Genomic DNA, 24,291 nt, shown 5'->3' with positions numbered 1-24,291 from the left:
GCTGAGTTCCTCGCCCCAACACAAGATGGCGCTCTCCTCCGTGAACTGAGGAAGTCGGTTTGGATTTTGTGGCGAATGGACGTGCTTTTCGGGGATACGTGGCGGCGACGAAATCATAAGTTATTGTGCATGCTTTGAGCTTGCTTCTGTTCTTGATTTGCTGATTTTTTTTGCCTTTAAATAGTAATTGGGTGGTTTTTCTTTTTCTTTCTTTTTTTTCCTCTCTCGTATTTCGGGTGCGCTGGTGTGTTTCGTGCTCATGTTGTTTTGCAGGATTGTTACAGCGTCCGCTCGCGCCACGTGCTTCAACACGTGCAGCCGGTTGGGACGTTGAGTGTTTGTAGTCTTCATGCGGTAGCTTGGAGGTGGCAAGATTAATAGCTATTAGGTTGTTTTACTGTGCATTTTTTTGGTAGGAAAGTGAGAGCATGGCCACGTGGTTGAGCGAGTGCGAGAGCGTGTGATATCTTCAGCCTCCGCTGCATTGATTGCTTTTGAAAGAGTGCTGAGAGTTGCTTTGCGACATTTTGAGGATTTGGATCCTGTGCATATCGGTTCTCGCTAAAAGCCACGTGCTCTGCATTGATATAGTGGTATAGTATTGTAGTATTTCCATCAGTAGTAGCATTATTATAGTATTATAGCATTTGCAAAAAGCTGTGCAATACATGGCGAGGAAGCCGGGAAAGCAGGCAGTGCGCGGGGGGTCCCTCAAGGCAGATAAGGATACGGATGACAATGGAGAAGGCCATCGAACCAACCGGCACACAATGTGATGTCGATACTACGCTGCAGAAAATGGAGGCTTTCCAGGAAGAGCTTGTCAAACAGGTGCAAGAGCTCAAAAATGAGCTAAACAGGGAGGGTGATGCACGGAAGGTAGTTGAAAAGAGACTTGAAGCAGCCGAGGAAAAGCTGAACAGGGCCGCCATTGTGAACGAGAATGTGCGTGACAATGGAACGCAGACCTCCGACACAGGTGAGGGCGTGTTACCAGGGTACCTGGAATTCGTGGAGCATGATGAAGGGTTAGCTGGAAAGAGCGGCAGCTATCACGAGGCCGCCGCGCGGAAAAAGCAGAAGCCCAGGGGACAATGCCCCTTGTCGAGTTCGAATCATGCGGAAAAGGACAAAGGGAAGCAGGGAGAGGTAGGAGAGAGTGAAAGGGTGATTATCGCAGGCGAATCAAACATGGCTAGTTGCTCAAAAGCAATTGTGGAAAGGGTGAAAGGCGATAAAAGAGTGGCGGTAGGAATATTTCCAGGGCGGACACTGGGTTCTGTCATGGAGCGAGCAAAAGAAAAGCTCGCGGAAAATGCTCACGTGCGCAACCTTGTCATAATAGCAGGTGGGCTGAATGACGTCCTGAACAGGAAAGGGACAGGACTAGCCCAGTGCTTGGCGAAGGGGGTAGACGACTTGCGCAAGCTATTCCCTCAGGTGCAGACCGTGGTGTGCACGGTGCCACAGGTGCCTGTATGTGACACTCACGTACAAAGAGCCGTAATGGCTACTAATGGGGCAATATGGAAAATGAGCCGAGAGAAAGGCTTTGAGGTGGTCGAAGTAAACAGGGAAGTGAGAAGTTGTGGTGCTTTTAAACGAGACGGGATCCACTTCAATTACAGGCTGGCACAAGAAGTGGGCTGGCGAATTGGCGGTCGTGCTGTTGCTTTTTTAGGGGGCCTGCGGGCGCTCAGGAGGCCAGAGCAGATAGTAATGCAGAATGTACCCTAGAGGAACCTCGGAACAGCATCGCCGTCGATAGCAAGAAGGGGAGGAAAGCAAGAAAGAGAAATCGCCATGCAATAGGCTACATAAACACTCAGGGCGGCAGAAGAAAGGAAAAGTGGACAGAGATTGACGAGCAGTTAAATAGAGAACAAATAGAGGTGTATGCGGTTACAGAAACGCACCTTACAGACTCAGAAGAGCCGCCAGTTATTGAGAATTATGTTTGGGAAGGGTGCAACAGAACTAAGTTGGAAAGAAAGGGAAGGGGAGTCGGAATACTCATCCATCAGGGAGCCAAATGGAAAAGAGTAAATTCAAAATGTCAAGAGCATCTTTGGTTATCAGGTACAATGCGTGGGAAAAAAAACTTGGCTGGGCGTTACGTGTAAGTGGACCGGAAATAATTGCACAGAGAATAATAAAGAGTTAGTGGAATGCATAAGCGCTGATATGAAGGGTTTCGGGAATGGTGCTGAAATCGTCTTGTTAGGTTACATAAATGCCGACATACAGGATTTAGATGGCTATACCGACAACAATGGGAAGTCAATGCTAGACCTTTGTGAGCAACATATGCAACCTTGTTATCGTGTATACTGGGCCTAAGTGTGAAGGGCAGATCGCGTCGGAAGTGGGAAGCCGGCAATTGACCATTGATTACTGTCTGATGACAAAACGAATTCATGATCAGTTGAAAGAAATGGTCATTGATGAGGAAGGGTATAGCAGCATAGGGAGTGACCATAAACGCATCATTTTAAAAATGGGATATGTAGTTGGGAAAGAGAGCAAGGAGCGCAAAATGGGCAGTCCAAATTTGAAGGCTGAACAAATAGCAAATATAGTCACTACAGTCGAGGAAGAAATTGGCAAATGGCCAAGTAAACAGTGGGAATACGGTGACCTTCTAAGTGTACTAACGACATAAATACGGAAAGAGAAAAAACATGTTTGTTGGAAAGGAACAAAGAAACCGAAAAGCTGGTGGAACAGGCATATACGAGAAGTGGTCGTAGAACGACAAAAAGCATCTCGAGAGCACAAGCAGGCAAAGAAGGCGCAGTTGCCGCAGGATGAAGTAGTCAGTAAATGGGGAATATACCGGGAGAAAAAGGCTATAGTTCAAATACTGGTGAAAGCAAATTTAAAAGGTGAAAGTGAACGTTGGTTGTAAGAAATACGTGAGAAAAAAAGGCCGCACCTAGAAAATTTAGGAACCCCATAAAATTATTAGGTAGGAAGCCAACAACAATACATCCTAGACGAAGATGAGAACAGACTGGAAGGAGAAGCGGCAATAAATTACATCCGAAAAATAACAGCCGAATCTTTCCAACGCAATGACGAGGTTGTATTCGAAGAAAAAAAAGAGCATGAAAGAGACCCAAGTGGAAAAGGAGCTCGTGCTGACAAATTTCAACTGGAAGAAAGCGGAAGAGAAAATTCCTAAGCTAAGAGCCACAGTGCTAGACGAGGTTCCCGTTAGGCTGATTAATGAACTAGGACCAAAAAGTAAGGAAGCTATGGTGAAAGCAGTGGAACAAATTTTAAAGACGAATACCAGACAGTTGGCGACAAAGAACAATTAATTTAATTTATAAAGGCAACGGGGAGAAAGACAGAATTCACTCGTATAGACCGTTGACCATTACATCGGTAATATACAGGCTAGCAATGCAGGCAATCAAATTAAAGCTTCAAGCTTGGGCAGAGAATAATGGCATTTTGGGAGAACTTCAGAATGGCTTCAGAATAGGTAGGCGTTTAGATGATAACTTATTTGTTCTTACTCAGTGTATTGAAATATCAACAGTAGAAACCAGACCGTTATATGTGGCTTCTTTAGACATTACAGGGGCCTATAACAACGTAGACCGCAACATTTTGGGGGATATTCTGAAAGGGGCAGGCTTAGGTGACGATTGTCTACAGCTTTTGAAAGAGATTTACCTATAAAATACCGTTTGCATTGAATGGGTAGGAATGAGAAGCGAAGAGAAAGCTCATATCAACAAGGTACTGAGGCAGGGCTACCCTTTATACCCGCTGCTTTTTATGATGTACATGGTGAGGATGGAGAGGGCACTAGAAGGAAGTAATGTCGAGTTTAATCTCTTATGCAAACAAGCTGGTACAGTAGTAGAGCAGCAGCTCACAAGTTTATTTTATGCGGATGACATTGTGTTGCTAGCTAACAAGCAAAGTGATTTGCAACGTCTGGCTAATATCTGTGGACAGGAAGGCAACAATTTAGATTTTAAATTTAGCGTTAGAGAATCAGGTGTTATGGTATTCAATGAAAACAGTGAGCAGACAGTGGAGATACAGGGCCAAGAAATACCTCGGGTAACAGAATATAAATACCTTGGTATATGGATAAACGAAGGCAATGGATATATGGAAACACAGGAAAAAACCATAACAGTAAAGGGGAAGAGAAATGCAGCCATAATGAATCACAGAGCGCTATGGGGATACAATAGGTACGAGGTCCTCCGAGGTATGTGGAAAGGTATAATGGTTCCAGGACTTACTTTTGCAAATGCGGTTGTTTGCTATAAATTAGGGGTACAATCAGGACTCGACGGGAACCAAAGGTCAGTGGGTCGTCTCGCATTGGGCGCTCACGGCAAGACTACAAATGAAGGTGTGCAGGGTGATCTTGGCTGTACTAGTTTTGAAGTGAGGGAAGCTCCCAGTGAAATTTAGTATGAAGAACGCCTGACGAATGTGGAAGAAAGTAAATGGGCTGGGAGAGTGTTCAGGTATCTGTACAGGAAAAACATTGATTCACGGTGGAGGAAAAGAACTAGGAAGCTTATCAGCAAGTATGTGGCCTGTAGGGTGGGCAACACAGCTACAAAGACGGTCAAGCTGAAAGTCAGAGAGGCTGAAATAATCTCATGGGTGGCGGCATTGGAAAGGAAACCTGCCATGAGTAAATAATTATGAGGAAAAAAACGGAATGAGGAAAGAAACTATTTATGGTAACTCAAAGGGAAGCTCATTACTTTTCGAAGCGAGATCGGGATGCCTTAGAACACGCACCTATAGAGCGACATATAAGAAGGAACAAGAAGCATGTGCTTGCTGCGGTAAAGCTAGTGAAACTATGGAGCATGTTTTATTAGAATGTGAAGACCTCTACCAGCGGTCGATTTAGGCACAACTGGCCTCCTTGACGCCCTTGGGTTCAGCGGGAGCAGTGGAAAAGTAAACATGTCCGCAATAGGCATCAGTAAGAAGTGATCGGTGGATTGGGGGACGAGAAGTAGGGAAACAAGAAAAAACGGAGACGTAAAAAAGCAGTTAGCAATAGGGGATCAGAAAATTTGGGTGTGGGAGTTCATAGTGTTTTTTTTAATTGTTTTACATAGGTAGGACATTAGGCAGTATAATATAAAGAGCTTGGTGGCGTAACCCACCGCCCCGTTCCAAAGGGGACGCTCATAACATCCATCCATCCATCCATCCATTCATCCATCCATCCATCCATCCATCCATCCATCATCCATCCATCCATCCATCCATCCATCCATCCATCCATCCATCCATCCATCCATCCATCCATCCATCCATCCATCCATCCATCCATCCATCCATCAATCCATCCATCCATCCATCCATCCATTCGAAGGAAAGGCTCACTCAGGCACCCACCAACATAATCTGAATGTGAAAGCAAGGCGCAGTGGAGCAACAATGTAACATAGGGCACTTTGAAGCCACGATAAATGTGAGGTGGTGCATGGAATCTGGATAGAGATCATGGTTGCAGTGCTGTCGTTTGCAAATGCCACACTGCGCCTAAAACCAGATACATTGTCGGGGTTTGAAGTTAACCAAGGATCGTTGGGCCGGCTTACTTTGCGAGCACAGGGCAAAAGCACAAATGCGGCATTGCACGGAAACGTCCGTTGGGGCTCGTTTGAAGTCAGAGAAGCTATGAGCAAGATTAGTTTTGAAGAAAGACTAAGCGCATGGATCAAAATAAATGGGTGGCCAAAGTGCACGCTAATCTGTACCTAAAAAGCGCGGACACCAAATGGAGGAAGATTTTAAGTAAGTTGGCAACCAAGTACAGGGTAATTGAAAGTGTAGATAGACAAGCAGCTGTAATCAGAAAGAAAGTGGGAGAAAGAGAGGCAGCGGATTTGATGCCAAGGATGGAAACAGAAACACCATGTAGACTTTCAAGAATGAGAAAAATGAAATTAGAATAGAAAATCTGTAGGATAACACGAATCGAAGTGCGTTGCTATTTGAGGCTCGAGCTGGTTATCTAAGGACAAAAACAAATCGGATCAAATATTAGCAATTAGATGAGACGCGTATTTCGATGAGACGCGCTACGGCGGATTTTCGGCACACCCACGGTTCGTTCGGAAGTTGTGAAAAAGAGGCTGTCTGAGCGCGTCCAGCATTATGGCGAGTCGTATACCTCGTACATTGAGGACATCCTCGCGCTTTGCCGCCGTGTCGACAGTGCCATGCCAGAACCTGATCGCGTGCAACACCTTCTTAAGGGTATCGGATCTACTACCTTCAACGGACTCGCCGCTCAAAACCCTTCGACGGTGTCGGACGTCGTCTCCGTCTGTCAGCGCCTCGACGCCCTGCAATCAATCCGCTTGCATCCGGACTTTTCCGACAACCGCCTGGCAAACAATATTGAGCTCCGGTCTATCATTCGAGATATAATTCGTGAGGAATTGCAAGCGCATGACTCACCCCCTTGCAGCAGCGCTCACGTCTAACCTGCTTCTACTGACCTGCGCGGTATTATTAAGGAGGAATTGGCCTCCCTGCAGAACGGCCAGCATACCAGCGCTTCTCCTTGCCCACAACCGGCTTCTTACACCCAGGTTGCTGCAATGCCAGCCGCGCCGTCTCCAATCACACCACCTGCGCCTGTTCGCGATCACCTGGCACCTTTAGTCACCCGAGCTCCTAACCCGCCTTACTACTCTGCCTGGCGTACGTCGAGGCCTATCTGCTACTACTGCGGCTTTCGAGGACATATCTGCCGGTTTTGCCGACGCCGCCAGCAAGACGAACGTCGTGGGTACGCGGCCTTTGAACGCGATAAGCCACCTCCTCGCATTTACCGCACTTATGAAGATAATCCTCCCGTTCGCCGATCTCCATCTCCGGCCGACTTCTCGAACACCGCACACCAAACACGTGCCTCGAGACGCCGCTCCCCATCGCCGCTCCGACGTTCTGTTTCGCCCACTTCGACCTGTCTCCCAACTCCATGTCCAGCGACCGGAAAACTAACCAGTGCAGTTTTTGGAGGGAAAACTGCACCGCCGCGAAGTGCTTCAAGTCCTCCTGAACGTCTTTCGAACATGTTATTGGTGTCTGTGGAGGGTGTGCCTTTGTTAGCTCTGATTGACATGGGAGCTACTATATCTGTTATGCGTGCGGACCTACATGTGCTATCGTCTGCGGAAAGTGGAGACGCCTTATATTGGATCATCCCTGATTGGGGTTAATGGAGCAATCATTCGACCATCAGCCCAATGTACGGCACGCGTCTTCATTGATGGTATCCGTCATCACATTAGGTTCGCGATTTTATTCCCGTGCGCTCATGAACTAATTTTAGGTTGGGACTTTCTCTCGTCAGCGTCCGCTTTAATGTCTTGCCGTCGACGTGTAGTCCTAATGACCGAGGCAGTTCATTGCAGCGAAAGTGCCGATGAGCCACGACTGCGTTTTCTCACTGCTGCCGATTCTGTACTGCCTCCCGGCCACGAGCAAGTCATAAGTCTCTCTTCTACGGACATCACCAATGGCGACGCATTCATCACTCCTTACGTTCGTTGTCTTGCCCGTGGGATTGTCTTCACTCCCTGCTTGGTGCGGTTCAAAGAAAGCTTTGCGTTAATCATCGCTTTAAACGCGACCACTGAGACAATCCTCCTACCTCAAGGCTCCGCAGTGACCTGTTGTGTGGATACCCAACCAGTCTCCCTGCTTCCTCTTGCCGCCTCGCAAGCTCTTCCTCAACAGGACAAATCTGCTGCATCTGTCCTTGCTTCCGTGATAAGTCCTGACCTTACTGCTGCTCAACATGAAGCGTTGCTAAAATTGCTCACGAAGCACCAGGCCTCCTTTGATATCGATACTTCGTCACCCGGATAGACTTCCGTCGCCTTCCATCGTATCGACACCGATGGCCAGACTATTGTACGCCGTCGTCCCTACCGAGTCTTTTTGGCCGAACGCAAAATCATAGAAGAGAACGTAGCCGATATGCTGAAAAGAAACGTCATCACCCGTCGATTTAGTGCAGAAGGATGGGTCGGTACGATTTTGTGTTGACTACCGTGCACTAAACAAGATCACTCGTAAGGATATATATCCGATGCCCCGTATCGATGACGCCCTTGATTCGTTGCAAGGCGCGCAATACTTTTTCAGCCTTGATCTTGGCTCCGGATAATGGCAAATTCCAATGCACGAAGCGGACAAAGAAAAGACCGGTTTTTCTACTCCGGATGGTCTTTGCGAGTTTAATGTAATGCCTTTCGGTCTATGCAATGCTCTCGCCACATTTGAAAGAATGATCGACACTGTTCTTCGTGGCCTTAAGTGGAAAACTTGTCTATGTTACCTCGACGACATCGTCGTGTTTTCCTCGACTTTCACTGACCGTCTGCAAAGCTTAGATGAAGTGCTCACATGTCTTTCTAATGCCGGGCTTCAACTAAACACGAGGAAGTGCCGTTTCGCTAGCACAACGATTAAAGTCCTGGGTCATCTCGTTAGCAAAGACGGCATCCAGCCCGATCCGGATAAAATTTCCGCGGTGCTCAACTTTCCACGCCCACTTCATGCAAAAGAACTGCGCAGCTTCATTGGACTCGCCTCATACTTTCGACATTTTATCCGGAACTTTGGCAGCATTGCCTCGCCCCTACACAAGCTCCTTGCTAGTTCCAGTTCCTTCGATTGGAACGATCAGTGTGAAGCCGCGTTCCAAGAACTCAAGCGCGCACTAACATCCCCACCTGTTCTTTGTCATTTTGATGACAAGGCGCCCACATTACTTCATACTGATGCCAGCGGTCAAGGAATTGGTGCCGTACTGCTGCAGCGCGACCACGAATATTGCGAAAAGGCTGTTGCATATGCAAGCTGCACTCATACTTCCGCGGAAAAAAAGTACTCGATAACCGAACAAGAGTGTTTGGCTGTTGTCTGGTCCATTCAGAAATTTCGTCCATAACTCCACGGTCGACATTTCATGGTTGTGACCGGCCACCATGCCCTATGTTGATTGTCGACGATCAAAAACTTGTCTGGGTGCCTTGGCCGCTGGATACTCCGATTACAAGCATATGACTTCGATGTCATATATAAGTCCGGAATGAAGCACCAAGATGCCGATGCTCTTTCACGATACCCATTACCACCATCATCGGGGCACATCACATCACCTTGTCAAATTGGCCGCACGGAGGACGCTTCGTCTATTACACCGATTTCTTCCTTGACTCCATCAAACCGCCCTTCAGTGCTTTCCACTCACCAGCGCGCCGATTCCTATTGCCATGGTGTCATCAATCGCCTTAGCGGTGTTTCATGTCCACCCAATGCCAGGCTATGGAAACAGCTCAAACTGTTCAAGTTTGAAGACGACGTGCTCTACCGGTACATTTTTCACCAGGAAGGCCATCGATGGGTTCCCGTTCTACCGCGCTCTCTTCGCGCTGCAGTTCTGCAGGCCTCACACGATGACCCTACGTCAGGCCACTTGGGTTACCACAAAACACACGAGCGCATACGCAGCCGATTCTATTGGTCAGGCCTTTCCACGAGCATAGCTAGATATGTTGCCTCATGCACGCTTTGCCAACGCCGTAAGCGACCTATACTGCTCTGGTCGGGACGCTACAACCACTTCCTTGTCCAGCAGAACCCTTCTCTGTCGTTGGCATTGACCTTTTCGAGCCACTGCCACCTACTGCAGACGGCAACAGATGGATCGTCACTGCTGTTGACCATTTGACCCTGTACGCTGAAACAGCCTCAATACGCTCAGGAGCTGCCTCAGAAGTAGCGGCCTTCTTCTTGCAGGCTGTCTACTTACGTCACGGGGCGCCTCACGTCCTTTTGAGCGACCGAGGCAAGGCATTTCCTTCAAGCACTCTTAATCAAGTTCTGCAAGCGTCCAACACCGTGCGCAAGACAACGTCTAGCTACCACCCTCAAACCAACGGCCGAACAGAGCGATTTCATCTCACGCTGTGTGACACGCTATCCATGTATAGTCAACCTGATCATCGTAACTGGGACGCGATTCTCCCATTTGTAACATTTGCGTACAACACGTCTGTTCAACGAACCACCGGATACTCTCCGTTTTTCTTAGCACACGGCCGTCACCCAACCTCATCACTCGACGTTTCTTTCTTCTCTGGCCCCGTCAACGCTTCACGATTCATTTGCGACCAGTTTGTGTCTCGTCTTGCCCAATGTCGTCGTCGTGCCCGTATGAACACTCCAGCCAGTCAGACGATCACAAACATCGGTACGATGCCTCTCACCGCGTCGTTTCCTACCGCCCTGGTGACGATGTGCTCTTATGGACACCTGCACGAACAGTCAGTTTATGCGAGAAGCTCGAGTCTCGATATATTGGCCCCTACAAAGTCATAGAGCAGACCTCGCCGGTGAACTATCGCGTTACACCTGTTGAGGCCCCAACCGACGACGCTGCCGCCAAACAGAGATCGTGCACGTTTCTCGCCTGAAGCCCTTTTATCTCCGTTCCACCGTATAATGTGCGGCCAGGCTGGCCGCTTCCGTCCACGGGGGAAATTAGTGTAAGCATTTATGCGGACTTCATCTTCATCTGTACAAAGTCATCATCAATCATCGGCTCGTGTTCGTTTTGCATCGGTGCCATTTTTCCTTCTTGGAATAAAGCGTGGTCTCGACGGTGGTATTTCAATTTATTTATTCATTTATTTATTTATTTCTTCACAAGCCCCACAAGCAAGATCAGCGGTATTATGTGACAAGGGAGGTGAGTATATAACATATATTTCCAAGTGGAAGCGCTGTAGTGTTAGAAGAAACAAGAGCGCGTGGATATTAGCACGGTGTTAAGGTATACGTAATCGCGTATTGTTGCGATATCGCGTCAATTGGTCGAGAGCAATGCTAAACTTGTTACCGCTCTTCCTGCTTCACCTGCGGAGGAAACTGTCGTTTTCTTAATCATATTTTACCGACTCCAGTAGGATACTGTAAGGTATGAGTATGTAAGCTAAGCGTGTAATGATGCGGAGCATTGGTTATTTAAGTGGTAACATCACGAGAAACAATAAAGCAGTTGTATGTTTGTGAGGACGGGTGAGTGGGAATAAACGCGAATATGAGCCTAAGTGGGTAAATGTGGATGGAAGTAACTATGAACGTGAGTGACTGTTGCAGAGTTCTTTTGAGTAGGAAGCAGACCGAGTACCGTCGAGTGTACCAGAGCGTGAGTGAGCAGATGCCTGCAAAATTATTGGGGAGTCAAGATGAGAGAGTATCCGCTTACCCCGTCCACTTAAGACGACGGAAATCTCTGTCAGAAGGATTGATACGGGCAGCGGCATTTTCCGTGGAAACGACCCTCGTAAAGAGCGGTAGCTCAACCAGAAGGCCCAACTCAGAACAAACCTTGAATGTTGAGATGTGGGCGAGTCTTCAGTGCTGAACAAGTCGACGCACCTGACACCCCACCGATTATGAAAGACCGACCGTATACGCACGACACGACTGCGCCGCCATGCGGCGTTTGCATAAAACTTTGAAAGTACCCTCAGGAAACCCTCTCACCCTCTCTGATTGCTCATTCGGACGCAGTTCGATGCCCAACCTAACCTAATCTAACCTTTGTCGGCAGGAGTGGGAATACAATGAAACGTCTCTGCAAAATCAGCTGAGTGTTTTTTTTTCCTAAGTACGCTGAACAGATCAGTTTCCTCTGCAGACGCGTCGTGTGTATACTCGCTTCCGCAAGATCCCACGACGTCGTGCGTGCTCCTATATTCAGCATGAAACTCACAATATACTTTTCGTGGACTTCAATGCAGAAAGGAAGTGCGCCTACGGAAAGAGCTTCCTTCACCTTGCAGGATTCCCGCAGAATTGATTCGGTATATTCAGTGTCCCCGTGCACCGGGTAGTCGATTACTTCGCCCTCGCGCTGGGATCTCCTAGCCTCCTCGTCAGCTCAGACAGTTACCTCATAGGATTCTCGTCGTACTGTCGTCGTCACAACATCGTCGTCATACAGGTTCCACCATACAGTGGTCGTGACGCCATTATCTTCCCGCAGTCGTCGACATACCATCGTCGCCATACCATCACGCTGTCATTTTGCCATCGTCATCACTTCAGTAGCGTCATACTACTGTCGTCATACCGTCGTCGTCATACCGCCTTTGTCGAGCCCTCGAAGTCATTCCATCTTCGTCATGCTATCCTAACCATGCCATTGTCATTCAGTCGTAACTAAGCCGCCATTGTCATTTTGTTGTCCTCGGACATTCGCTCTCATGCATCTGTTGTAATACAGTCGTTGTTATGACGTCGTTATCGTGCCATCGTTGTCATTCCAGCTTCGTCAATCAGTCGTCGTACCGTCGTCGACCCGCCATCGTCTTCATAGACTCGTCGACATCTTATGGTCCTCATGTCGTCGCCATCATGCTGTCGACGTTGTATCCTCGCCATCGTTAAAGAATCGTAACCACATTGTCGTCATTCCGTCGTCGTACTACCTATTTAGTTATATTGACGTCACTCCTTCGTCATTTTATCGCCGTCACTGCGCCGGTGTCGTGTAGTTTCCGTCGTGCCACCATGCGCAATGGCGACCTTGTAAGCAAGTGCCATAGCAAAGCGGGACGATACCGGAGTATGCCACGTATAGCCGCAGTAACGGAAATCTGAGAATCACCAGATGTTAAATAAACGTGGAATCAGAAATGCAGTACGTCAGTGGATGACTTGAATGCACAAAACGACAGTCCCCATCGTGAGAAGAGTTCTGCCTAATTTTTTTTAGCTGCGACCCCTTCCGATAATGCTACGGTAGCTCGAATCGCAACGAGACCAAACCGCCTTGATAATATACTCGAGAATTTTTATCACGAGGAGGTCAGGGATTGAAAAAGCCACGTTTCGGATATCTAAGAAAATGCCGGCAAAATTGCTAGAGCTCTCTATATTTTAGCGTTATTTTATTTTTCATGCCTTCTTTGTAAAACAGCGTAACAACGTCGTTTTCAATCACCAGAATGACGGTGTTTTCTAAAAAAGAAAAGCATTCAGTAGGAAAAGTTACACGTTTGAAAACATATGAAAGTTTTATCGCTGAGTGCCATCTCATAGGCCGTCTATTCCTGGCGGCTTACTTTCCCAGCTTCTAAAGCTTTTTTGTTCAGGCATCAATAAGTTAGCCAGGCAATAAAAACAGGGACGCCGACACACATTCTCTCAATGGGGAGCGGCTTTCTTGCCTGAAGTGTTTTCTTTTTCAGATGCACGTAAAAACAGAAAAAAAAAGAAAGCAGTTCAAGGCGCAGATTACCAGTGTTTCGACCAACGAATATGATTCAATGAGATTACAAAATGTGTTGCTTCTTCTCCTAAGGTTATTTACGAAGACAATTACGGCACTTTGGTCGATTGGTGCAATGGGAATTTCTTGTGATTTAATTTGTGCAAGAACTACAATTGCCCTGCCATTCGAAAAATAAAACGTTGAGGTTGAGCTTTCAAATGCTAATTTTACAGCGAAGCTGTCAGCGTGACTGAAAACGCTCAAACACGTTATATGCCTGTTTTCGCAATTTAGCAAAATCACTCATGAAGTTGACACTTTGAAGAACTGTGGAAAATGTTAGGTTGGATGTGCAGGTAGGACTTCTATTGCGTAGATTCATTGCTAATAAATTTCTTGACTGTGTATCATAAGTGGTGTACGAAAGAGCTGTGGCTTTCGGAAATGTCTATATTCATCAAACATGACACTGCATGAACCAGAGGCCGAGAGAACACAATTAGAAGGTAGCCTCAGGAGAGGATGGCCATTTAGTCCACCATTGGAGTGAATTCGATTGCGTTCCAGCAGTATTGCAACCTAGTTTTTTTTTTTCAGAAGCGTACGCATTTGGGCCGAGTGGTTCATGTCTTAAGCTGAAACAGCGCGAGAAATAGGACTGTTGTCGGTCCCTCTCTCACTTCCTCCACTTTTGCTCTGTTTCTGCTGAAGCTAGATTTCTTATGCAGCTTGTCTTTTAGACTAAAAAGTACTTGTTGATACGGCAGAATATGCTGCCCCAATTCATCGGCACGATTACATTCGTCGCACGACATAAAATGGCAATTATCCAAAAAATGCTTATGCCAAGTAAAAATGTTTTTCAAGTCTATCATGGTGAAAAAAAATTAAGAAAAATAAATAAATAACAAGGTACTTTAGGGGGCACTATGACAAGGATAAAACGCACAAACTTGTACATAACAATGCAAGTACTTGTCGAAGATAACATCCTATCCCCTTTCTATCGTCGCTGACTGCAGAACTTTTCTTGGTGCATCACCCACTCATTTATATGCATGGGCGCCGCAGTAACAGGGTTGACGTACCTGAAAACGCAGACTAAATAATAATAATAATAATAATAATAATAATAATAATAATAATAATAATAATAATAATACTAATAATAATAATAATAATAATAATAATAATAACATTTAGTCTCCACCACTCTTCAGTCAGTCTTTTAGCACTTCAAACTGATTCTAAATTCGTTATAGTCGTAACAATTCTGTAGAGAAAGATGCTTACGTTTTTATAATTTAGACTTTAGAGCTTGGAGGGGCACCATGAAAATAGCGCTGTCTGTTCGATTAGATGTTTACATGATTTCTATACAGTATATATTTTCAAACAAATTTTTCAGGTGTTGAGTTCCACAAACGAGTTGAATGTCACCATGCACGCAAAACGTAGGCAATTGTAACATTGCGTATATTTAAACTATCTATAATGGTTCAAGGACAAAAGAAAGTGCAACGCTGCCATTATAAACACAAATGGAATCTTTGTTTTGGGCCACTGCTAGGCATCCCATCGCAACGCGGTGATTATTTTCAGTGAGTTGTGTAACTCAGGCCGGAAAGATATTGTGCATATTAGTGGACGCAAGGCTGCCCCATGAGCAGCCCAACGAGAAGGCATCATTCACGCAGGTGGCGTCACTCGCGGCTCGTTCGTCCGACAATGCGGAAACTTTGGGGAAAGAAGTCGACACGCGCCGAGGACATGACGCAGGCCCATGTGCTTTCACGATGATCGCAATTTGTCTTCAATTGATTTTCTGATAAAGCCCCGAACCACCTGGCGATTCCTGTGTTTACTCTAACGCAAAGCGGCTAACGTGACATGAAAACGCCGCGAATGTTTACCACAGCCCTCTGGCTATTTGAACCATTCTGAGCCGCACGGGCCATAGAGTACATACAGTCTGTCTAGGCTACATTGAAAAAAATGCAATACTTATTGGCGCATCGCGTGAGAAGCTTGGCTGGAGCTCGTTTGTATTATTACTTTTTGTTTCGCTCAAGAAAGTGATAGTAAATAGATTGCGCCATGCAACTTGTTGCTCTTGTCTCTCTTCTGAGGTTTGTGACGCTCTCCTTGTTCTGTGCGCAGCCAACAACATTTTATATGTAACAAAGAGAGGAATTCTAAATCCCATAGAGCGTCTAGTGCCTTTTCGTTGTATGTCAAGGTAGCCTGCTTAATTTTCCCTGGATAGTAATACAAGGGCATTAGGTTTAACAGCGTTCCTCTGCGCAACCCCTAGTCATGTCGTTTAGCAAATATTTATTGCAAACTATAACAGCTATTTTGCGTACATTATCTTCATCTGCGAAGGCCGGCACAGAAGGAAAAATATCAACGCGGATTTGACTCTTTTTTCGTATTGTACGTCATAACACCACGAAATTGTTCTGTAGCCACGATTATTGGGTTTGCAACTCTAAACTTGGGAAAAAGTAAGGGGAGACAGGAAGATGAATAGTTTACGCATGGAGAGAGAATAATAGACAATCAAATCAAACACGAATTTTAGTTACCAAATATAGAGGTGAGAACATGTCATGTGTAAAGAAGTGACTCCCGTGTAGCACACACGGAATCTAGCAGCGTTTGCATTCATCTCGTGGTACCGATAAAGCCAAAACGCCAACTCCTTCAGTGTTTTTCTTTTTCGGATGAGAACAAATTTGTGCACTACAATCTCCTCGGCAGCTACTTTGGCCATGATGCCAAGCCACGCGACCGCGCCTTGAGTGGCCTTTCTGAAAAGCAGGTAAAATGCGCGTGGAAAACATGCTCACTGCGCTCGATCAGATTGTTTCTACAGTGCACAGTGGGTAGGCTTGCCGCTCGGGAGAACAGCACGGCGTCTTGTGGTGCTCTCTTTCTGAGGAGGACTGAGTGGATGTGTTTAAGTTATCCAGCCGCCTAATGGAGGCAGAGAAAGAAGAAATGACTTGCAGACTGAGGGAAAACCGGACGCACAGCCGGTTTGCTTCTCTGAAAGGCAGAAGGGATAAAGGTTTGACATAAAAGACGGGGAAGAGAAACAACATTTGCTGTTCACGCACATGTGAATGGTCGCAGAGAGCAGCCTACTCGAGGTGGAGTAATAATGCTTTGTTTTCTTTGTGTTTTAACAATGCACACGGATGTGCTCAAGGGATCTTCACTTCTGAAAGTGGTTTCGGGTGCTACCGGTACAATGCTATCCTTAGAAGTCCACGATGGCCGTTGAACAGGAAAGAAAGGCGCAAAAAGTGGCTAAATGGCCTGTTCCGTTCCGAAAGAGTCGCACATAGCCGCCTAGTCCATTGCACAGCGGAAAGAGAATGCCATGGTTTGGAATAGAGGGAATAGAACTAATCATGCTCCTTCATGAACAAACTGTGCAGTCTTGCTGGCGTAGTCATTAGCTGCAGTGCCAGTGTTTCCTGGCAGCCAATGAAATATGAAGTCGTAAACATTTTTGGAAAACTTGACGGGGGTCCTTTCTTATCTCATGTACCATGTGGCTGTGCGTACCGTGATGTCGAGTGAATTGAAAACTCGGATGGGCTCCCGTATATTCCTCAAAATACGACTGGCAGAAGGCTACTTAAAAACTAGGAGGCTGCATTCGAAAAAATGAGCATGTTCGGCAGATTTGTGTTTCAGGAACAATTATCCGGCAAGCATGAACTTTTTGTGTTCAGTTTGCGGATCTTTCGTCATTCATCTTTTTTTTTTTTTTTTTGAACATAGCGATTACGAGAATTGTTTCCATCTGTGCGCCTTCTGAATTTGCATACTGATGAGGGGCGCCTCAGGGGCTCTTATTTCAGAAACACCTGTTCCGTGAGGGTATGCTGATGCCGTAGTTAACGAGCATAGCATTGTCATTGCCGCTGTAGTTTGCCGCAGCCAAAGTACATTTCACGATACTCGTGAAAATTGTTCGGGTACAGGAATCGATACCTAAATGTACGTTCTCTTGCTGCAATGACAAGTTGCTCACATTTAGGCAAGAGAAGCAACACTCCCTGGCGGCACTTTCCAGCCATTGTTTACAATAACTTTATTTCCTCGCCACAATATTTCAGCGAAGGCGAATTTCGGCTTTATTGCTCACACTATCTCCATTGCCCTTAGCGGCAACCTTTTCTTCTCATTGTTTTTTTCTTTTAAGAGGAAATGAGTAAGTCTATACAGATATGATAGAGATGAGCGCAAGATGATGTATTATAAGCAAAGGGCTGCGCAAGTGACACTTCTTTCTGGTATGTTCTGCTTAAGAGTAAGCATTTCTTCAGTGTACCGCTTTCTTTATGCTGGTATTTTCAGTACACAGTTATTTTTGCCCAGTGACAAGATAGAAAAGGCTGCACGACAACTATCACAACACAGAGAACGACAAGTTCCAAAATTGTCAGAGTGTGACATTCAGGATATTTCGAAGGCGTTTTGCAGTTACAAAAAAGAAGCACTTACTTTTCTAGTGGGCTATGCAAAAAACAGGAATGATTTTATCCAATGCCAATGTGATGCAGTCTATGCCATTTCTGGCCATATGGAGCCTGTTGCCCTTTTATGTAAAATGTATGAGCAAATAACAAGTTCACGGGTCTTATCATCCCTCTTTATGGCGTAACAATTATTTGATTAAAGACAGGCTTGCAACAACTTGCGGAAAATTATTCAGACAGACGCGAGGCCCAATACCTTAATATTATACTTTCAATGGTTATCCCCAAAGTGTAGGTTAGCAAACTGAATTTTCTTATAGTTAACGTACCTGCCTTTCCTTGTTTAGTAGCACGAGCATCGAGTGACACTCTTGATTCTTGCGCAGCTCTACTGGTTACCCTCCTGAGATGACCGAGGAGGAAATTCAAAATAAATCAGAAAACAACAGAAAAAATACTATAGTACAAAATTCATGCGTTTGATTATAGATATGATATCAGAGCATAAGTTTAGCTACAAGGTGAGGTACTGAAGTATCTGGAATAATTCGAATTATTTAGAAATCACAGAGACGACCAGAGTAGCAATTGAAAATAAATCAGAAACAATAGAAAAAAGGAATAGTACAGTACAAAATTTATGGGTTTAATTATAGATATGATATCAGAGCATTAGTTTATTACTGAAGGATCTGGTTTAACTAGAATTAATTACAAATAACTCAGACGACCGGCTACGAACTTCAAGATAAATAAGAAAAAACAACAAAAAAACAGCCCAGTACAAAATTCATTGGTTTCATTATGGATTTAATATCAGATAACAAATTTAGAGTATAGGGCCACACTCCAGGCCTGTTTAAGGCCTGGAGTATGGCCTGATCCCGGTGACCAGAACCGGTAACGCACTCCCTCACGAGAGCAGAATTGGCCACCCTGGTGCAGCACTTGGCAACAACCTCCTATATAAAAACAACAATCAAACCCCGGCCCTCAGTCCCCAGCAGCTGTGAAGCAACTGACCACGGCGGCGGTCAGACCTGCGATGCAGCAGAGGGTGCTAAGAATCCTTGGTTCCGGACAGGCCGCCATTGGAATCTGAACCTGGCAACGTTTAACGCTACAACGTTATCTAGTGAGGCGAGTCTAGAAGTGATACTGGAGGAATTACAGGGCAGTAAATGGGATATAATAGGGTTCAGTGAATTTAGGAGGACGAAAGAAGCTTATACAGTGCTGAAAAGCGGACACGTCCTGTGCTACCGGGGCTTGGCGGAGAGACGAGAACTAGGAGTTGGATTCCTGATTGATAAGGATATAGCTGGTAACCTACAGGAATTCTATAGCACTAACGAGAGGGTGGCAGGTCTTGTTCCGAAACTTAATAAGAGGTACAAATTGAAGGTCGTACAGGTCTACGCACCTACATCCAGTCGTGATGACCAGGAAGTCGAAAGCATCAGTGAAGACGTGGAATCGGCGATGGGTAAAGTCAAAAGAAAGTACACTATACTTATGGGCGACTTCAATGTCAGGGTAGGCAAGAAGCAGGCTGGAGACAATTCAGTGGGGGGATATGGCATAGGCACTAGGAATAGCAGGGGAGAGTTATTAGTAGAGTTTGCAGAACAGAGTAATATGCGGATAATGAATACCTTCTTCCGCAAGCGGGATAGCCGAAAGTGGACGTGGGGGAGCCCGAATGGCGAGACGGAAATAGACTTTATACTCTGCGCTAACCCTGGCATCATACAAAATGTAGACGTGCTCGGCAAAGTGCGCTGCAGTGCGCATGGGATGGTAAGAAATCGAATTAGCCTAGATTTGAGGAGGGAACGAAAAATCTGGTACATAAGAAGCCGATCAATGAGTTAGCGGTAAGAGGGAAAATAGAGGAATTATGGATCAAGCTACAGAAGAGGTATTCGGCCTTAACTCAGGATTAGGACCTTAGTGCTGAAGCAATGAACCACAATCTCATAGGCATCGTTAAGGAGTGTGGAATAGAAGTCGGTGGTAACTCCGTTAGACAGAATGCCAGTAAGTTTTCTCAAGAGACGAAAGATCTGATCAAGAAACGCCAATGTATGAAAGCATCTAACCCCACAGCTAGAATAGAACTGGGAGAACTTTCGAAGGTAATCAACAAACGTAAGACAGCTGACATCAGGAAGTATAATATGGATAGAATTGAACGTGCTCTCAGGAACGGAGGAAGCCTAAAAGCAGTGAAGAAGAAACTTGGAAGAGGCAAGAATCACATGTATGCGTTAAGAGACAAAGCCGGCAATATCATTACTAATATGAATGAGATTGTTCAAGTGGCTGAGGAGCTCTATAGAGATTTATACAGTACCAGTGGCACCCACGACGATAATAGAAGAGATGATACTCTAGAGGAATTCGATATCCAACAAGTAACGCCGCAAGAAGTAAAGAAAGCGTTGGCAGCTATGCAAAGGGAGAAAGGAGCTAGGGAGGATCAGTTAACAGCAGATTTGTTGAAGGATGGTTGGCAGATTGTTCTAGAAAAACAGGCCACCTTTTATACGCAATGCCTCATGACTTCGAGCGTACCGGAATCTCGGAAGAACGCTAACATAATCCTAATCCATGAGAAAGGGGACGCCAAAGACTTGAAAAATTATAGACCGATCAGCTTGCTGTCCTTTGCCTAAAAAGTATTTACTAAGGTAATTGGAAATAGGATCAGGAACACCTTAGACTTCCGTCAACCAAAAGACCAGGCAGGATTCCGTAAAGGCTAAACAATAAACCAAACCAAAGCAAACGTAAACAATGGACCATATTCACACTATCAATCAGGTGATAGAGAAATGTGCGGAATATAACCAACCCTCACATATAGCTTTCCTTGATTACGAGAAAGCGTTTGATTCAGTCGAAACCTCAGCAGTCATGGAGGCATTACGGAATCAGGGTGTAGACGAGCCGTATGTAAAAATACTGAAAGATATCTATAGCGGCTCCACAGCCACCGTAGTCCTCCATAAAGAAAGCAACAAAATTCCAATAAAGAAAGGCGTCAGGAGGGGAGATGCGATCTCTCCAATGCTATTAACAGCATGTTTACAGGAGGTATTCAGAGACCTGGATTGGGAAGAACTGGGGATAAGAGTTAATGGAGAATACCTTAGTAACTTGCGATTCCCTGATGATATTGCCTTGCTTGGCAACTCGGGAGACCAACTGCAATGCATGCCCACTGACCTGGAGAGGAAAGCAGAAGGGTGGGTCTAAAAATTAATCTGCAGAAAACTAAAGTAATGTTTAACAGTCTCGGGAGAGGACAACAGTTTAAGATATGTAGCGAGGCACTGCAAGTTGTAAGGAAATACACCTACTTAGGACAGGTAGTGACTGCGGATCCGGATCATGAGACTGAAATAATCAGAAGAGTAAGTTGGGCTGGGGTGCGTTTGGCAGGCATTCTCAGATCATGAACAGAAGGTTGCCATTATCCCTCAGGAGAAAAGTGTATAACCGTTGTCTTACCAGTGCTCACGTTCGGGGAGAAACCTGGATACTTACGAAAAGGGTTCTACTTAAATTGAGGACGAAGCAACGAGCTATGGAAAGGAGAATGATAGGTGTAACGTTAAGGGATAAGAAAAGAGCAGATTGGGCAAGGGAACAAACGCGAGTTAATGACATCTTAGTTGAAATAAGGAAAAAAAATGGGCATGGGCAGGACATGTAATGAGGAGGGAAGATGACCGACGGTCACTAAAGGTTACGGACTGGATTCCAAGGGAAGGGAAGCGTAGCAAGGGGCGGCAAAATGTTAGGTGGGCGGATGGGATTAAGAAGTTTGCAGGGCCAACATGGCCACAATTAGTACATGACCGGGGTAGTTGGAGAAGTACGGGAGAGGCATTTGTCCTGCAGTGGGCGTAACCAGGCTGATGATGATGCTGATGAATAAACTTAGTTGCAAGCTGAATCGCTGAAGTGTCAGGAATAATTATAACAATTAGAAATCACTGATTACCGCGCGCCAAAGCGCAGAGGTATAGACATTAGGGACTCGCCACGTGAGCACGACCGTGGCGAAATTCCTCTAAACCCGGAAGTAGAAAGCGGAATTAATTACGGCACTAACGACGTCAAACACAAGAAGGTGGCATGATATTTAACCGGCTAAATAATACAAAGCAGTTGCTTCCGAGGTCGGTTCATGCGTTGTGTTAGCCTACAATTGACCTAAAGAAGACCAACGCCGAGGTGCGAGTGCCAATATGAGACACCTAAGTAAAAAATTAGGGTCGCCTGCCAATATTAATTTCTCTCTCTTTCTCAGTTGTGCGCACTTTGTCGCGTGTCTCTCCCAACAGAGTAAGATCACTCCCAGAGACTAACTGTGTCATGCATATTACACATCCAGCGCTCTGGAGAGTAACCCATCCGGAGCGTCATTTATCATCCTCTTCGATTGTGTCAGACCAGTTCGCCAGATAACTTTGCTGCCACCTTGAGCGTTGCTGAGCACTTTTCTAAAAAGACTCCATTTTGCGGTGGAAAAATTTTCAGCGTGGCCTTATGTGGCCATTGCTCTAGGTATGTTTCGTCGTTGCAGTAATCGCCATTTCAGATATCTGATTACACCATTTGAAGTAACCAACGATAGCAATAATTACCATGCTGCAGAAAAAAATAGACAACAATATAATAATCAAAATAAGTAACTCTTTCTTATCACCGAAGCACGTCACATGTACGCGTATGAGGCAGTAATTTGTGGTTAAAATTTATGCGTTTGAGAAACTACGCCAGACTTGGCTTCCGCCAGCACAAGAACCAGAATTCAAAACATGCCATGCCTTCTCAGGTAGTGTCTTCCGAACTGTAGTAGCGATAATATATACAGTGCATTTTGAGGCTAGTAACAAAGCAGTAGGCGCAATGAAAGTTGGCTAGCTCTTCATAAGAAAGTTGTGCTGTATTTCTTGTCCGCAACAAAGATGCTAGGCAAGGAGAAATGCTTGTTCACTTCGGCAAAGCTGACAACAAAACTGGCGGTTTTGCTGGTGTACCAATTCGAAATAGCTTACTGGGCTCATGCAAAATCTCATCAACATTGTTATCGCAGTAACGTGTAGTTAGATTTACATTGTAATTGTTAACTGTAGTTCTGTATCCTGTTTTTAGTTATCACATTCCAGTCTTTTTGTTGAGCTGCAGTCTGTAAATTCTCTATAATTTGTGCAAGTGTACTTTGTAATTGCAATCGAGGTCTGTTATTCTTGTGCAGCGGTAAGCGAGAGTTACCCCTACACTTTCTGAGAGACATCTGCATAACACGTCTCATTTACACGCACGCACACACACACACACACACACACACACACACACACACACACACACACACACACACACACACACACACACACACACACACACACACACACACACACACACACACACACACACACACACACATATATATGTATATATATATATATATATATATATATATATATATACATATATTAAGAAGCCAGCGAGCATACACCTTATCGTTGTTATAACATATATCACAGCAAACATATCGTGCCCCTCGGTTAACCCCCTTCTCTCGTTCGTATATATATCTGATGGCGAAACAACCATCCGAGGACATATAAGCACTTCTGCTCTGACTTCTGAAGGCAGCGGCATTAATTTCAGATTGGACGCTGCTGTACGACCCTTCCCTTCTGGCAGCGATAGCACAGCGGTATGTGCTGGCTGAGCCTGCGATGCCAACGCCGCACGCCATCCAGGAAGCAGCAGCGTTGGGCGAGCTAAGCCCAGTGGGCGCGAGAGATACGGGCTGCGCACCGGATTCTGAGAGCGAGGGTAGGGTGTTGTTTGCAAGAACAGACTGTTCGTATATACTCCCTTCAATTTTTGTGGAGTAATGATTGAAGCTATTAGCAATCTGAGGGGAGAGATTTTCCTGAGTCACATATGATTTACCTCTAATCCTACTACATCTCTGACTATTTCTCATATTTGCTTTCTATCGCCATTCTGTCGCCTAATGAAGTTTGAATAATACGCCGTGTTCAATTGGCGAATTTACATAACTGAGTTGTTCCGAAAAAAAAATTAAATGGGCTTTTGTAGTAATTGTTAGTTTTGCTTTGTTTTAGTTTATTATTATAGTAGTATTTCCTTTTTAACAGAGCAAGTATGCACTCATTCATTCACGGTCATATGGTGTAGTTATAGCTTTGTCGTCAATCGTAGTGCAGTTCTTATGTCACGTTTGTAATGCAGTCAATAATGTCTTGACACTCCGTGTGAACGTAGCCGTTTTATAGGTTATCAAAATTAGTTGTGTCTAGGATGCTGCGTACATGTGGATAGTTAAGCCTTGTCGAATATTTGGAGTGCGTTTGGCGAATAGAATGCAAACTATCCCGAGGCGCCAGCAAAAATGATGGACAGTGATCAGCCATTGTGGTTTCATAAACATCTGCCTGT

General features: G+C 45.4%; 1 protein-coding gene across 10 annotated transcripts in view; it reads left to right on the top strand.

Annotated features, from left to right (window-relative positions):
• LOC142580110 (FMRFamide receptor-like) overlaps positions 1-24,291 on the top strand; it is a 1,221,375-nt gene that overhangs the window by 193,672 nt on the left and 1,003,412 nt on the right. The window lies entirely within an intron of this gene.

This window comes from Dermacentor variabilis, chromosome 4 (assembly GCF_050947875.1).
Source record: "Dermacentor variabilis isolate Ectoservices chromosome 4, ASM5094787v1, whole genome shotgun sequence".
Classification (NCBI taxonomy): domain Eukaryota; kingdom Metazoa; phylum Arthropoda; class Arachnida; order Ixodida; family Ixodidae; genus Dermacentor; species Dermacentor variabilis.
This window is presented reverse-complemented; position numbering and strand designations above follow the sequence as displayed.